The sequence below is a fragment of the Lissotriton vulgaris genome, chromosome 1_1 (assembly GCF_964263255.1).
Source record: "Lissotriton vulgaris chromosome 1_1, aLisVul1.2, whole genome shotgun sequence".
Classification (NCBI taxonomy): Eukaryota; Metazoa; Chordata; class Amphibia; order Caudata; family Salamandridae; genus Lissotriton; species Lissotriton vulgaris.
Genome location: NC_141685.1, coordinates 1,291,752,741 through 1,291,769,524, shown reverse-complemented (window position 1 = coordinate 1,291,769,524; position 16,784 = coordinate 1,291,752,741).

Genomic DNA, 16,784 nt, shown 5'->3' with positions numbered 1-16,784 from the left:
GGAAGTGAGGGTAATCCTGATAAACCACAAAATTGGGTTGCTCAAGATAAATGGGTGGCATATTTTAAACCACAGTATGCTAAGGGCGTGGAACCAAACCTAATCACGGAGGTTCCACATTTTCCATTCTTGGATGATCCATTTAACCTAGGTGATGTGCTCCATGCCTTAGATCTAGTTGTCCCAGGAAGAGCACCAGGTATAGATGGAGTCCCTGCTGACATATTCTTGCAGGATAAAGACTCCTGGGGCAGGTATATACTGCTCTTAGCAAATATAATAGCAAAAGGAGCCTCTATACCCTAATCTTGGAACAGGGCCGAAATCATACCTGTATTCAAGAAAGTGGATAAATTGCTACCTGGCAATTACCCCCCAATCAGCTTAATTGACACTATGCAAAATATTTTTGGTAGGCTGATTTTAAATAAGGTTCTGGAGTGGGAACAGGATCACAATATCCTATCCCATCTTCAGGCAGGCTATAGAGCCTCTATTAGTACAGTCGACCAAGTCCTGCATTTTGCTATGCTGTACTGGAAGACTGTACAAATAGGAGGGGGCAGCCTATATGCCGCCTTCATCGATCTTAGGGCAGCATTCGATCTTGTCCCTCGCCCAACCTTATGGTGTGTCCTTAATGATATGGGAATGCCAAGTCCCCTCCTCGCATTAATCATAAAACACATGAGCATAATTTTGCACAGATCAGATGGGGCCGCCCAGGAAATATTACCTCCCAGTTTCCTGTCGAAAGAGGGGTTAGGCAAGGCTGCGTCCTTGCGCCAACCCTATTTTCTATGTTTATTAATGACGAGGCGAAAACATTGATCAAATATTGATGCCCCAATTCTGGCAGGAGCGAAAGTTCCCATTTTAATGTTTGCCGACGATTGTCTGATTATTGCAAAAACCCAGAGTGGATTGCAAAAAGCTTTAGGAATCTTTGAAAACTTTTGTTCCGCTCGTGGTTTGGAAGTGAATGTTTTAAAGTCCAAATTCATGTCTTTTAACAAATCAAAATCTTTCAAAGGTACTGTAATTATGAATAAACAACCACTCGAGAAGGTTCAAGCTTTTAATTATTTGGGTGTCTGCATCCAACATGATGTTTCTTGTAAACAACAGGTTGAGCTGGCAACCCTTAAACATCGCCAACTTGCAGAAGCATTGAGTCTAGAACATACCAGGACCCTCACAAAACCAATAGCCCCAGTTTTAATAGTATACAATGGTAAAGTTGTTAGTTCTGCACTACACGGTGCAGAGATCTGAGGGTATGAGAACCTGAGTAAATTGACAGTTTCTGAAAATCGGTTTCTAAGAATCCTTATCAAACTACCCCAGAGTACCCCCGTGAAGCCCTTACTTTACGATCTGGGAATGAGTCCAATTGCTCTTATTGCTTCTTTACGTCCAATTCTATACTGGAGGCGGTTATGGTCCACACCCGAACTGAGAATATATGCTAGTGGACTTAAGGACGTAATCAAGAGTGACACTTTCCATAAGATCAAGTGGTTATCTAAAATTGGTGGGGTATTAACGGATTTAGGGCTGAAGGAATTGTGGGAAGATCCTGCAAACGCTAGGTTTCCTCCTAAAAAGGTCTTAAAAGGCTTGTATTGGAAGGCAGTGGCCTCTAAAGCTTATAGGAACACTGCCCCACTCTCACTGACTGGCATCTTTCTTGACTTTAAAGATGGGGCCAACTTTGAAGACTTTTGGGATGTCATCACAAAACCCTTAGACCGTAAGCTTTACTTTCAACTCAGAATCGGAAGCCTACCAGTTGGAGCGTTTACAAATCGTTGGTCTAGCTGGAATAAGGTTCCCTGCCCTGGTTGTTTGGCCCCTAGGGAAACAATTAACCATCTATTTTTTATCTGTCCTGTGTACGCAGCACCTCGCCGGACCTGGTTGAGCCCTATGTGTAGACTATTGGGCAGGAGCGGGATGGTTGCTGTTAGAATAATTCGTACCTGTACCGACGAGCCTGTGTTTATAGCTGTGGCTAAGTTTTTAGGGTGGGCTTGGGCAATAAGAAGCAAATTGGTAGCAGGGTAATATTCTCTATAGGACCTAACGTATGCACTTTACTACCTTTGAATCATGTTGTAAATATATCAAGTGAATTTTATGAGTTTGTAATTTTAATTCTATTTATTGTTTTATTCCTTGATGAACCGTATCTGTATTATATGCTTTTATGACAATTGTCGAATAACGCTTGCTTTACTTGACTTGAAGGCCTTGAGCCAGACCTTGCCCACCTTTGTACTCCTCCCTCTTAAAAGAATCCCCACCAAGTGCCTTCTGACTGTAAAAGTTCACCAATCTAGTCACGTATTTAGGTGTAGGTTCACCTCATCACATCCTGTGATACTAGGTTGCACTGCACGGTCTTCCCCCAAGCTTTCAACTGGCTCACCAGTGAGGAGTCCATGCACGCACTCCACTTTAGGTTTGAGGTGGCAACCAGCGCGACTAGTAGGAAGCGAGTGCTTGCCATGCCCAGCTCTGTACAAATAAACACTCACAAAGAAGGGAAAACCTTTGTTCATTTCGTTTTTCATAATCTGAGTTAGGGAAACCCGTAGGGTTTGTAAATGCTGCACTCACCCACTAGTAAATGGCATGATTTATCATAGGGCCGCTTCTACACCCTGCTGCAGGCCAACATACAGGGTGAAGCACAAGTCCTTTTTTCTTTTTTCACTCGAGCCATCCATTTTTGCAGAGGCAGTAATTCAATTAAAACTATCTGGGAGGGTACCCTCTGTTTTCACTTTATTCCTAGGTCCTTCCTGATAGGGTTAAAAATATATGTTGCTGGTGTACTTAAGGAATTAGCGTCCATGTCACCCTCTCTGCTTTTATTGACATGTTTCTGCCAAATTCTATAGCCCACTAGGGTCTTTGGAATTCCTCAGGATATAGATCCCGTTTACTAGCCTCCTAAAATATTTTATAAGTGAGGTTTTCGTGTTTACTTAGCTTTTCTGTTATGGTAACACGCCAGAAACGTCCTGTAATAAAATGATAACCTATTACGTTTTTATAAATGCAAACCTTTTGTTAATACATTATAGGCTTATATAGGTTGGCTCATCTTGCCCCCGTGAATTGCCCCATTCACAGATTGTTCTCACTATATTTGTGCAATCATATCTGTAAATCAGTATATGTGCTCACACTTCACTCACGCCTCGCACTAAACCCCATGCAGGGATCGTGACTCACTTAATTTCTCTAAAAACATCATTGCCGTTAGCTTGTATTGTCATGCAACCTAATGCCACTAATGCGGAAGCATTATATCTCTTAAACGAGTTTCACATAACCATTCCAGAACTCACAGTGAGAGTGGGACGTCGTCCTGTTGTCACACTCTATAAAAGACTCTATAAAAGAGACATTAGATGCATTGTTTGCTATACCATTCGTATATGGATTGTACCTTGTAGTTTCAACTACTAGTGGGGTTAGATATCGAATCATTTTATACCAACATCCCCCAGGAGGAAACACCGAGATTACTTACCTTTAACCCTACTTCTCTTCCAGGAGTATGCTCATTAAAGTCATAAGCACTGAACATTCCTGCTCATGTGTGGGTACCCCGGTGCATATAAAAAATACATACGTGTGTGTGTGTATGTATAGATATATATATTGTCCAATCTGAATCCACAGAATGGGTCCGACACTTGCTCTGTGAAAAGGGTGAAGTTTTTAATTGTAATTCCAGGCGCATATCGCAATGTTGCTCTGTCCATGAAATGCTGGCCAGACGCATTTCAGCCAAAAAGCTTTCTTCAGTGCCCGCTTCATTACCGCTATAGTATTCCACCTGGGGGCTGGTCTTTAAATCCAAATGGGTCTTATCTCATTGGATTGCAGTGTTGGCCCATCCTCCACGGCTTCTGGCTGCGCCCATCCTGCAATAATCCATGTCCGTTTTTTTGCCTCACGCTGCAAGAGCAAATAGTGTTTTGCGTACTCGAACACCTGTTGGTGTCCCAAACAATGCCGGCTACGGATGAACACACTAATCCGTCAGGTAAAACAGGAGGCAATGATGGTGTGTCCAACCCAAGTCACCTTCAAACAGTGAGAGACTGCTTCTTTTCTTCCCATATAGCTGTAAACTGCAGTGAGTATCTTATGCCTTCTGGGGGAAGGGGGCGAAACGCGGATATATATATATTCATCAAAAGGTGCCTGCAAAAAGGAAGAGACCACCATCAGGTATTCATTTGCCTCTTATTTATTTGATTGAAGGAAGCGATGCGGGGGACAGCCAGACCCGCTGAAATCACAAAGCCCTCCCAACGCGTTTCACGAATCCTCGCTTCATCAGGGGCTCAGGCTTAGGCAAGGAACTCGGCGGCAAAAGTTTTTCGGCACCTGATAAATCTCGGATACTCCGCCCATGGTGGGCGTGGCCTGTGGTACTTGTGGTGCCTGAGCCGCAGGAAAGAGATTGGCTGCTGTTTACAGCAGTCCTGGAGGTACGCCACCCGGTGTGTCTCCTCAGGACGTTGGGAGCCGGATTGGAGGAGTGAACAGTTGATGCGGTGCACGACAGCAGAATACCGCAATCTACTTGGATAACACTCAACTTTAGTATTTAGGGACTTTTCGGCAACTCACTTGAGACTTACCAGGCACCACAAGTACCACAGGCCACTGTGGTGGCCACGCCCACCATGGGCGGAGAATCCGAGATTTATCAGGTGCCGAAAAACTTTTGCCCCCGAGTTCCTTGCCTAAGCCTGAGCCCCTGATGAAGCGAGGATTCGTGAAACGCGTTGGGAGGGCTTTGTGATTTCATCGGGTCTGGCTGTCCCCCGCATCGCTTCCTCCAATCAAATAAATAAGAGGCAAATGAATACCTGATGGTGGTCTCTTCCTTTTTGCAGGCACCTTTTGATGGATTGTACAGCGGCTTGCCTGAGCCGCAAGAAAGAGACCGGCTGCTGTTTACAGCAGTCCTGGAGGTACGCCACCCGGTGTGTCTCCTCAGGACGTTGGGAGCCGGATTGGAGGAGTGAACAGTTGATGCGGTGCATGACAGCAGAGTACCGCAATCCACTTGGATAACACTGAACTTTAGTATTTAGGGACTTTTCGGCAACTCACTTGAGACTTACCAGGCACCACAAGTATCACAGGCCACTGGGGTGGCCACGCCCACCATGGGCGGAGTATCCGAGATTTATCAGGTGCCGAAAAACTTTTGCCGCCGAGTTCCTTGCCTAAGCCTGAGCCCCTGATGAAGCGAGGATTCGTGAAACGCATTGGGAGGGCTTTGTGATTTCAGCCGGTCTGGCTGTCCCACGCATCGCTTCCTTCAATCAAATAAATAGGAGGCAAATGAATACCTGATGGTGGTCTTTTCCTTTTTGCAGGCACCTTTTGATGGATATAATATATATATATATATATATATATATTTAAAACCACCTCCTTTGTAACGCCGGGACACCGTGACAGCGGTGCATAAAGGGGCAAAGGTCCCCCTTTGTTATATACAGGACCACAAACGTAGTAACACTACGTGAATGCACTCCCCTTGGAAGATCCGGAATTAGGAAATGATTAGCAGAGTGCGCTTTTCCATAATTTCTTGTTTATTCAAAGTGCAGCATTGTGACAGCTCATGGAAACAAAAACCCAACGCGTTTCAGCGAGGAAACTCGCCTCGAGCTCAGTTTTATTTGCGGTTTACAGCTGGGGGTCATGTAACTAGTTAGCATAGAGGAGTCTCGTTCGTTATCCGAATTAACCAGACAAATCCCTCCACCAACTAAGAACGGCAGATATATGTATGTATATTACCTACTGGCGGTCGCCTGTAGGTAGTTATAGTTAGGATTTTTTTCAATGCAAAATCTCAAAATTCTATTTGGAATAACTTTGGCGCCGGTTGACGAATCTGCCTGAAAATTTTCTCAAATTTGCCTCGCCGAGCTCCGGTCCTTCCCTGAAAGTTTGGGGGGGATTCGTCAAGCGGGGGCCGAGATAAAAGGGGGGTCCCAAAACGTGTTTTCCCCATGTTAATTTCCATAGGGCGGTCGAACTCACTTTTAGCACCAACGGCTGAAAGGATTTCTACCAAACTTGGCAAAATTGTAGGGACTGGTAGCCCGATGTGCCTTTGCTATGTCTCAAGATATGTGCTCCAGTGGATTTTGAGTAATTTAGGTTAAAAAAAATATATATATCTATAGCCGCGCCCCGGTACGCGCAACGGGCGCGCTACACGACTTGCGCGCGGAAAGCTGATTGGCTCTCGGGTGTCTGTAAACATTCGAAACAGTCCGGAGCGGCCGCCATCTTGTGTCTCGGTAAAATCGAGACATAAGAGGTGGCAAAATCAAAGGGGGAAATGACCATAAGGGGGCAGAGTAGACCCCCCCCCTAGGTTTGGTGTGAGGGCTATAAAAGGGCCCCGCGAGGCAATCCTTTATTTTTTTTAATTTTGATTTGCGCGGGGGGAGCGCCCGGTACGCGCACCGGGGAGCGGACCGGGGAGCGCACCATGGGGAAAAAAGAATGACAGACTTTTCAAAAAATGAAGCCTTTTTTATAAATTGGAGTTAGTTCTAAAAAGAACTGTTTTTTTCTTCTTTTTTAGTTTTTAAATTTTTTTTTACTTTTTCCGAACGTTTTTAAATTTTTTTGGTATTTTTTTCAGAACAAAAACAAAACTAGGGAATGCAAAACTGCTCAACAGGAGCAAAAAAAAAAAAGGGGAAAAATTAGGGCTGAGGGGCGCAGCGGTGTTCCTCCCTCTTTCTAACAATCAGATCAATGCTCTGCTCCCCATAACAGAGCAGTTGGTCACACTGCTTACAACGAAATGTAATATCTGCAAAAACAGGCTGAATATTTGGGATCATCACTGCTGGTCTTCCTCTCACCGATGATGTTGAAGCTCCGGTGGAAGTGGAGGGGCCATCGGGTGGTGGATTGCGAGCCAGGGCCCTGGTGCTCTCCCGTGCATAATTAATCGGGTGCTTCCTCTCAACCTGCCTGATTAATGTTGCATTTCCAAAACTAAATTTCCGGGTGGGATCTCCACGTGAGAGTACAGTGTCACAAATTTTTACACGTGTCTTTTGCTGCATTGCATTTTTTATCCCCCTCTGGAAAAGAGAAAAACTTCCAAATGAAGTGGTCCTTCACTTTTCTCTGTGGGGGGGCCTCGGGCAGGAATCCATCCGAAGAGTCTGAGGACTGGTCCTGGGAAGGGTTCTGGGAACCAGACATGGTTGAATTAGATTTTTTTGCAGGAACAGACAAGAGGTGTTGTCTCAGCAAAAGCAAACAGGTTGTGAGGGAAATGGGTGGGGTGTTTCCCTACTTGTGGAAAAAAACTGTTCTTAACCAATGAAAAGTGTTATTTTCAGGTCACATGACCCGACGCGCTTACGCTACGCGCCCCGGGGCGCGTCCAGGGGCGCGTCGCGTAAGCGCGTCGGACGCTTATGTTGCGCGAGCGTATTCGCTCGAGTGCTTCCGGGTGCGCTTACGCCATGCGTATCACGCGGACGCAGCTACGCGATACGTCACGATTATGTTTTTGTTCGCGATATTGTCGCTTACGGGACGCTCCCCGGTGCGCGCCCCGGGGCACTTCATTAAACTACGCTTTCCGGGGCGTTCACCGGGACGCGCACCGGGAGTGCTCCAAGGCAAAAAATAAATAAATAAATAAAAATATATACAAAAAAAAAAATTGGGCAAAATTGTAGGGACTGGTAGCTTGATGTGCCTTTGCTATGTCTCAAGATATATGCTCAAGTGGTTTTTACGAAAATTAACTTTGAAAAAAATATATATTGGCCTACATTGGGCTATATATATATATATATGTTAGAGCCCAAATGTAGCCCAATGTAGCCCAAAGATGGCCACCAGAGACAAAAAAAAAAAATGTAGCCCAAATATCAGCCAGATGTAGCCCAAATATAGCCCAATGACAGAATGTCCCAGAGTGTTCTAAAGAACAACTAGAGCGCTAACAGTCTCACATATAAACAGACTTATAGTTAGGAATTAGCATTTAAAAAACCTTTGAAATTCACTGAAAAAACCATAGGTTTCACACCAGTTATAGTTAGGAATTAGCATTAAAAAAACCTATTAAATTCACTGAAAAAACTATAGGTTTCACACCAGTTATAGTTAGCTGGAAATTTTACTGACCTAAAACCATTGAAATTCCCACGTTATAGTTAGTTGGACTCACTATAACTTGCGCGTGCAATGCACTGCTGAGGACGTCACATATTACATCACTCATGACATGGTCAGTGACATCACTCATGACATCACTGATGACACCATCCTTGTGACAGAGTGACAGACCTCCTTTCACTGTAATGTAACCCTTGAAACACATATTCAAAAATAGAAACTACATTTTTTTTTTAAATGGAGATAACCATATCAGTAACAACAACCAAATCAGTAATTCCACCATCTATATACGCATCTACTCATTCACAAACAGTTCAATATACTCACTCATACATATACTCACTCATCATATGTATTGATACACCTATACATCCTGTTACACACTGACAGTCATCCAAAAGTTACTCACACACATACTCACACATGCAAATAAACAATTGAACATCCATTTAATTGCATATAGAGCTATACACACACTGCCACCTTACTTCTATTGAAATTAAAACATATTTATTCTCTTAAACAAACACATATAGAAACACATACTTATTTAAACAGGAACTCTTACAATCTCTTACTCTCACATATACTCACTTATATACATCAATATTTACATATACTAGATTAAAACATATGTAGTTACTGATAAAGACAATAGTGAGACAGTCATTCACTCACTAACATACACATATACACGCTCATTCACCCATACAGTCCTGCACATATGCTGTCTTCAAAACTTATACAAACAGAGAGTCAGTCAATCATGCATCTATGTGCTAAGTAATACCCCCACCAAACCATATAGACACTCATACTGATATTAAAAAAACATATAATAACCCATGTACATACACATGTAGCTACTCACCAACCCATGCAGCTACTTATACACAAAGTGAAACACTAATACATATATTTAAAAATGTAAACATTACTCACTAATATTTATTTTAAAGAAAGACACACATTCACTGGATGGTGTCATCAGTGATGTCATGAGTGATGTCACTGACCGTCATGAGTGATGTAATATGTGACGTCATCAGCAGTGCATTGCACGCACAAGTTATAGTGAGTCCAACTAACTATAACGTGGGAATTTCAATGGTTTTATGTCAGTAACATTTCCAGCTGACTATAACTGGTGTGAAACCTATGGTTTTTTCAGTGAATATATATATATATATATATATATATATATATATATATATATATTCTCCAGCAGTTAAAAGAACAACGATGCACACTCAGGCTTTCTACAGTTTAAAAAATGTATTCTTCCATGCCACTCGAAAAAGAAAAGTAACAACAATCGTGTTTCAGCCACCTGGCCTTTGTCTGTGTCAGTGACGGCTTGTGGCATCGAGCCTTTTAACAACAATTGATTTAATTGGTTTTCACTTAATCATAAGATTAGTAGAAGGACCAAAATTTACACATATATACAAAAACATATATCGGCCATCTTAGAATGTCTCTGTATTTATCGTTTGCTTATTTACAAGTGGAGAGATTCATAACTCATACATTTCCCGATATGAATGCATCAAATAAGGACAAAATATAAACCATAATTTCATGTTGTCCCTAATTAACATCAATTTCCAGCACAATTCATTATTATCCATTTTAATATTGATACATTATGATGCATTTGTCTTTAAAATACATGATTATAATTAGATGTATAGATCCTCTATAGCAGTATTGCCCTATTGGGCCTAGGGTCACATCTCGTGGTGCTGTTCGCAACACTACATTCTTATATCAAGTAGGTGCTAGATGCTTTTTATCACGCCCTGTATAGACTATCCTATTTTCTAAGTTCCACTTTGGCCATTGGTGAGGGGTGATTTATCACTAACATATGAAGGACCATAATTCTTCTTCTGTGTTGACAGTGTGCGAGTCCTTAGATCAACTATGTACCTGGCCTCCAGCTGTCTGAGAAGCTTAACTCTGTCTCCCCTTCTTTCTGTTAGGAGAATCTGATCCAAACAGAAATAACGTAGTCTCTCACTTCTCGAATCATGTATTTCAGAGAAATGCCTGGCTACAGGATATGAGGCATCTTTGTTGGTGATTGCCCGTGTGTGCTCCAACACTTGTTTTCTAGCCGGATGAATGGTGCTACCGAAGTATTGGAGTCCACACGGACAAACCAAACAGTATACAACATAGCTGGAGTTGCAATTGAGCAATTTGTTAATGCATCGCTTTTCCTTCTTTCCTGGTACTACATAGTCCTTCACCTTGGAGCTATTTTTGCACGCCTTGCAGCTGGTGCATGGAAAAAATCCTGTAATTGATATTTTCTTATTACCATATTCCTCTGTGAGATGACTATGAACTAGAATATCTTTTCAGGAAGCATTCTTTTTGTATGTAATAACCGGTCTATCAGATATCAACTGCCCGATTACAGTATTAGTTTGGAGAATCCCCCAGTTTTTTGGGACCAGATCCCTGATCTTTGGTGATTCTGCTGAGAAGCCAAGGATTAGCCTGACACTTGCGTTATCCTCATCTGGAGTTGGGCTGTCGACAGATCTTTGTGTTAAAAGTTCTTGCCTATTCTTCAATTGGACCTTCTCCCTGGCACATTTTAATACTGTCTGTTTATACCCTCTAGGTCTAACTCTTGCAAGGGAGTCATTTTCAGCTTCTTCATAATCCTCGGGAAGTGAACAGTTTTGTTTAAGCCTTAACAGTTCCCCGTAGGGGATGCTGTTGGTCAAATTGTGTGGATGATGGCTTTGTGAATGTAAAACTGTGTTGCCTGAGGTAGGTTTCTTATAGAGTTTGGAGCAGAGTTTGTCATCTGACTTGAAGACTAACAAATCTAGGAAAGCAATTTCCTCACTATTGATATTAATAGTGAATTTGACAAAACAAAAACATTCCCCCCCCTTATCTGATTGTTTGATAACAATTGTATTGTCCTCTTTAAGGGATTTCACTGCAGTCCATTGTGCTCTAGAGTGATTGTATTTTCTCTTAGTTGCTTGTTGTATGGGCGCAGTTCTCAATGGATCCAAGTCTTTAACCATTGCTTCATAGTAACTGTCAATCGTATCGAAGGGAGTCTTTGGAATTAATTTAGATTTGGGTTTAAAATGGCTTTTGCCGCTGGTTTGCTGAATTCCCAGGTGTTCCAATGTCTGTCTCACCAGCAGTATCACTTGATATTGCGTCTGATTGTGAGTCCTGTAACTGGTGTAAAATCTGTAACGTTTCATAGTAATTGCCTGTGAGTATATCTGTGGGGGCTATGGATGATGTAACACCAATGTTGATCCGTCTAGGATGTTGTACGAAAATTTTCTTCAACTTCAATTTCCTGATGAATTGGTACAAGTCGATACGGGTTTGGGTATAATCCCATTCTGTTGTAGTGTAAAAGTAACTCCTCTTTATAGAGTTCGAATGTCAGTATCTGAGAGATGTCTTTTTGATAAGTTAACAACAGAGAGCTGATTTACTTTTTGTTGTTGCCCCTCTTGCTCCATGTTACTCGTGGTTGGAAGCTTGGGTTTCCCCGATCTAATATATATACATGTATATATATATATATATATATATCTCCAACAAAAGCAGGTAGCCCCAGTAGAGAAGCCACAGACAGGTTGAAAGTGGTTTCACACAATTTATTCTACAGCTTGCAAACAGGCTCAGGACCGAGCTGGAGAATGGCCATAAACGCACTAACACCAGACGCGTTTCAGGATACAACATCCCTTCCTCAATGGTTGTGCTGCAATGCAACACAAGGCGGTGAATTGTTCGTTTTTATTTTCAAAGTGTCCCTGCCCCATTGGGCGTGGCCATGAACATGGCCTTCTGGTACACGTAGTTTCAACCCCTGTGGGTTCACTCGGTGAAGTCATTAGTGATGCAAATTAAAAGCCCCTGTGGGTCCTTTTCTTGTGTGAAACCACTTTCAACCTGTCTGTGGCTTCTCTACTGGGGCTACCTGCTTTTGTTGGATAGTTTGCGGCTTGGCCGGTCGCAGAGAAGCCCACCGCGTGATAGCGGTCCTGCCATTTCCTGGATCAACGGAGTGGTACGAGGGAGACAGGATAACAGCGCCAACGCAGGTGGAAAGCTGTTATATTTCCGACTCTACGGCCACAAAGCGGGACAGACCTCGGCACTGAACTGAGAAAAGGACCCACAGGGGCTTTTAATTTGCATCACTAATGACTTCACCGAGTGAACCCACAGGGGTTGAAACTACGTGTACCAGAAGGCCATGTTCATGGCCACGCCCAATGGGGCAGGGACACTTTGAAAATAAAAACGAACAATTCACCGCCTTGTGAAGCATTGCAGCACAACCATTGAGGAAGGGATGTTGTATCCTGAAACGCGTCTGGTGTTAGTGCGTTTATGGCCATTCTCCAGCTCGGTCCTGAGCCTGTTTGCAAGCTGTAGAATAAATTGTATGAAACCACTTTCAACCTGTCTGTGGCTTCTCTACTGGGGCTACCTGCTTTTGTTGGATAGTTTGCGGCTTGGCCGGTCGCAGAGAAGCCCACCGCGTGATAGCGGTCCTGCCATTTCCTGGATCAACGGAGTGGTACGAGGGAGACAGGATAACAGCGCCAACGCAGGGGGAAAGCTGTTATATTTCCGACTCTACGGCCACAAAGCGGGACAGACCTCGGCACTGAACTGAGAAAAGGACCCACAGGGGCTTTTAATTTGCATCACTAATGACTTCACCGAGTGAACCCACAGGGGTTGAAACTACGTGTACCAGAAGGCCATGTTCATGGCCACGCCCAATGGGGCAGGGACACTTTGAAAATAAAAACGAACAATTCACCGCCTTGTGAAGCATTGCAGCACAACCATTGAGGAAGGGATGTTGTATCCTGAAACGCGTCTGGTGTTAGTGCGTTTATGGCCATTCTCCAGCTCGGTCCTGAGCCTGTTTGCAAGCTGTGGAATAAATTGTGTGAAACCACTTTCAACCTGTCTGTGGCTTCTCTACTGGGGCTACCTGCTTTTGTTGGATATATATATATATATATATATATATATATATATATATTACCTACTGGCGGTCGCCAGTAGGTAGTTATAGTTAGGATCTACTTTCCATAGGAAATCCGCAACATTCTATTGGGAATAACTTTGGCGCAGGTGGACGAATCTTCGCAAATTTTTCCAAGAAAATGGCCCGCTCCGCTCCGCTCCTTCCTTGAAAGTTTGGGGGGGGATTCGTCAAGCGGGGCCCGAGATAAAAGGGGGGTCCCAAAACGTGTTTTCCCCATGTTAATTTCCATAGGGCGGTCGAACTCACTTTTAGCCCGAACGACTGAATGGATTTCCACCAAACTTGGCAAAATTGTAGGGACTGGTAGCCCGAGGTGCCTTTGCTATGTCTCAAGATATGTGCTCCAGTGGTTTTTGAGTAATTTAGGTTCAAAAAATATATATATCTATGGCAGCGCACCGGGGAGCGCTCCGGGCGACTTGCGCACAGAAAGTTGATTGGTTCTCGGGTGTCTGTAAACATTCGAAACAGTCCGGAGCGGCCGCCATCTTGTGTCTCGGTAAAATCGAGACATAAGAGGTGGAAAAATCAAAGGGGCAAATGAACATAAGGGGGCAGGGATAGACCCCCCCTGACCCCCTAGGTTTGATGTGGGGGCCATAAAAGGGCCCAGCGGGGCAAAAAAACATTTTTTTTTTGATTTGCGCGGGGGGAGCGCCCCGTACGCGCACCGGGGAGCGTACCATGGGGAAAAAAGAATGACAGACTTTTCCAAAAATGAAGCCTTTTTTTATAAATTGGAGGTAGTTCTAAAAAGAACTGGTTTTTTTCTTCTTTTTGTTTTATATTTTTTAAATGTTTTTTTGAACATTTTGTACTTTTTTTGGCTTTTATGAACTATTTTGTATTTTTTTTGGTATTTTTATGGGGAGAAACGAAAAAACAGGGAATTGAAAATGGCTCAACTGGAGCAAAAAAAATAATATGAAAAAATTAGGGTTTCTTGGGGCATTTGTGGTTGTCCCCAGCAAGGACGATGAGCTTTACGCTCTGTTCTCCGTAGGAGATGGTCTTCCCACAATATTTACAGATAATTCGGAAATCTGTAAATCGTGGCTGAATGCAAGGCATTGTCTCACTTGCCTCTGGTCCCGATGGAGTGGGTTGCTTTCTTTTTGAGGTGGTGCTTGTGGATTGGGGAGGGTTACTGGCCAGTTCCCTCATCTCTGCAGCAGAATAGTTGATAGGATGCTTGCGCTGCATGTGCCTTATCATCGTATTGTTCCCAAATTAATATTTTTTATTTGGGTTACCCCTAGAAAGTTCCATGCCACAGATTAAGCAAGTCACCTTTGCTGCATTTACTTTTTTCTTCCCCTCTGGGATCGAAAAAAACTCCCAGATAATGTGTGGTCTTGGCTGATATGGGGTATTTTGTTCTTCAAGCCATCTTCTCCTCCCCTCCTCCTCCTCCTCCTCTTCCTCCTCTTGTTGACCACCAATGAAATCTTGTGGTGGTCGTCTTGGTGGTTGTGGTGGTGGTGGTGGTGGTGCAGATGCACCAGCTGCTGCTGCTACTGAAGCCATTATAAAGATCAAAAAGGTACAGAGAGGTACAAACAGGTCTTCCTAAGTCAAAGGACAAAGTCAGAATAAGGAAAAAAGGTGGGGTCTTTCATCCTTTTGGAAAAAAAAAATGTATTGAACCAATGAAAAGTGTTATTTTCAGGTCACAAGACCAGGGGCTTCATCATTATGAAACCAAAACTGTTATGAACCAATGAAAAGTGTTATTTTCAGGTCACATGACCCGACGCGCTTACGCTACGCGCCCCGGGGCGCGGCGTGTAAGCGCGTCAGATGCCTACGTTGCGCGATCGTATTCGCTCGAGTGCTTCCGGGTGCGCTTACGCCGTGCGTATTACGCGGACGCGGCTACGCGGTACGTCACGATCATGTTTTCGTTCGCGATATTGGCGCAAACGGGACGCTCCCCGGTACGCGCCCCGGGGCGCTTCATAATACTACGCTTTCCGGGGCGCGCACCGTGAGCGCTCCAAGGCAAAAAAACAATTAAAAAAAAACAATATACAAATAAAAAATTTGGCAAAATTGTAGGGACTGGTAGCCCGATGTGCCTTTGCTATGTCTCAAGATATATGCTCAAGTGGTTCTTACGAAAATTAACTTTGAAAAAATATATATTGGGCTACATTGGGCTATATATATGTTAGAGCCCAAATGTAGCCCAAAGATGGCCACCAGAGACAAAAAAAAACAAATGTAGCCCAAATATAGCCCAATAACAGAATGTCCCAGAGTGTTCTAAAGAACAACTAGAGCGCTAACAGTCTTACTTATAAACTGAGACTTATAGTTAGGAATTGGCATTTAAAAAACCTTTGAAATTCACTGAAAAAACCATAGGTTTTACACCAGTTATAGTTAGGAATTAGCATTTAAAAAACCTATTAAATTCACTGAAAAAAACCATAGGTTTTACACCAGTTATAGTTAGCTGGAAATTTTACTGACATAAAACCATTGAAATTCCCACGTAATAGTTAGTTGGACTCACTATAACTTGCGCGTGCAATGCACTGCTGATGACGTCACATATTACATCACTCATGACATGGTCAGATACATCACTCATGACATCACTGATGACACCATCCTTGTGACAGAGTGACAGACCTCCTTTCACTGTAATGTAACCCTTGAAACACATATTCAAAAATAGAAACTAAAATTTAAAAAAAAATGGAGATAACCATATCAGTTACAACAACCAATTCAGTAATTCCACCATCTATATACACATCTACTCATTCACAAACAGTTCAATATACTCACTCATACATATACTCACTCATCATATGTATTGATACACCTATACATCCTGTTACACACCGACAGTCATCCAAAAGTTACTCACACACATACTCACACATGCAAATAAACAATTGAACATCCATTTATTTGCATATAGAGCTATACACACACTACCACCTTACTTCTATTGAAATGTAAACATATTTATTCTCTTAAACAATCCCTTATAGAAACACATACTTATTTAAACAGGAACTCTTACAATCTCTTACTCTCACATATACTCCCTTATATACATCAATATTCACATATACTAGATTAAAACATATGTAGTTACTGATAAAGACACTAGTGAGACAGTCATTCACTCACTAACATACACATATACACACTTATTCACCCATACAGTCCTGCACATATGCTGTCTTCAAAACACATACAAACAGAGAGTCAGTCAATCATGCATCTATGTGCTAAGTAATACCCCCACCAAACCATATAGACACTCATACTGATACTAAGAAAAACATCTAATAACCCATGTACATACACATGTAGCTACTCACCAACCCATGCAGCCACTTATACACAAAGTGAAACACTAATACATATATTTAAAAATTTAAACATTACTCACTAATATTTATTTTTCAGAAAGACACACATTCACTGGATGGTGTCATCGGTGATGTCATGAGTGATGTCACTGACCATGTCATGAGTGATGTAATAT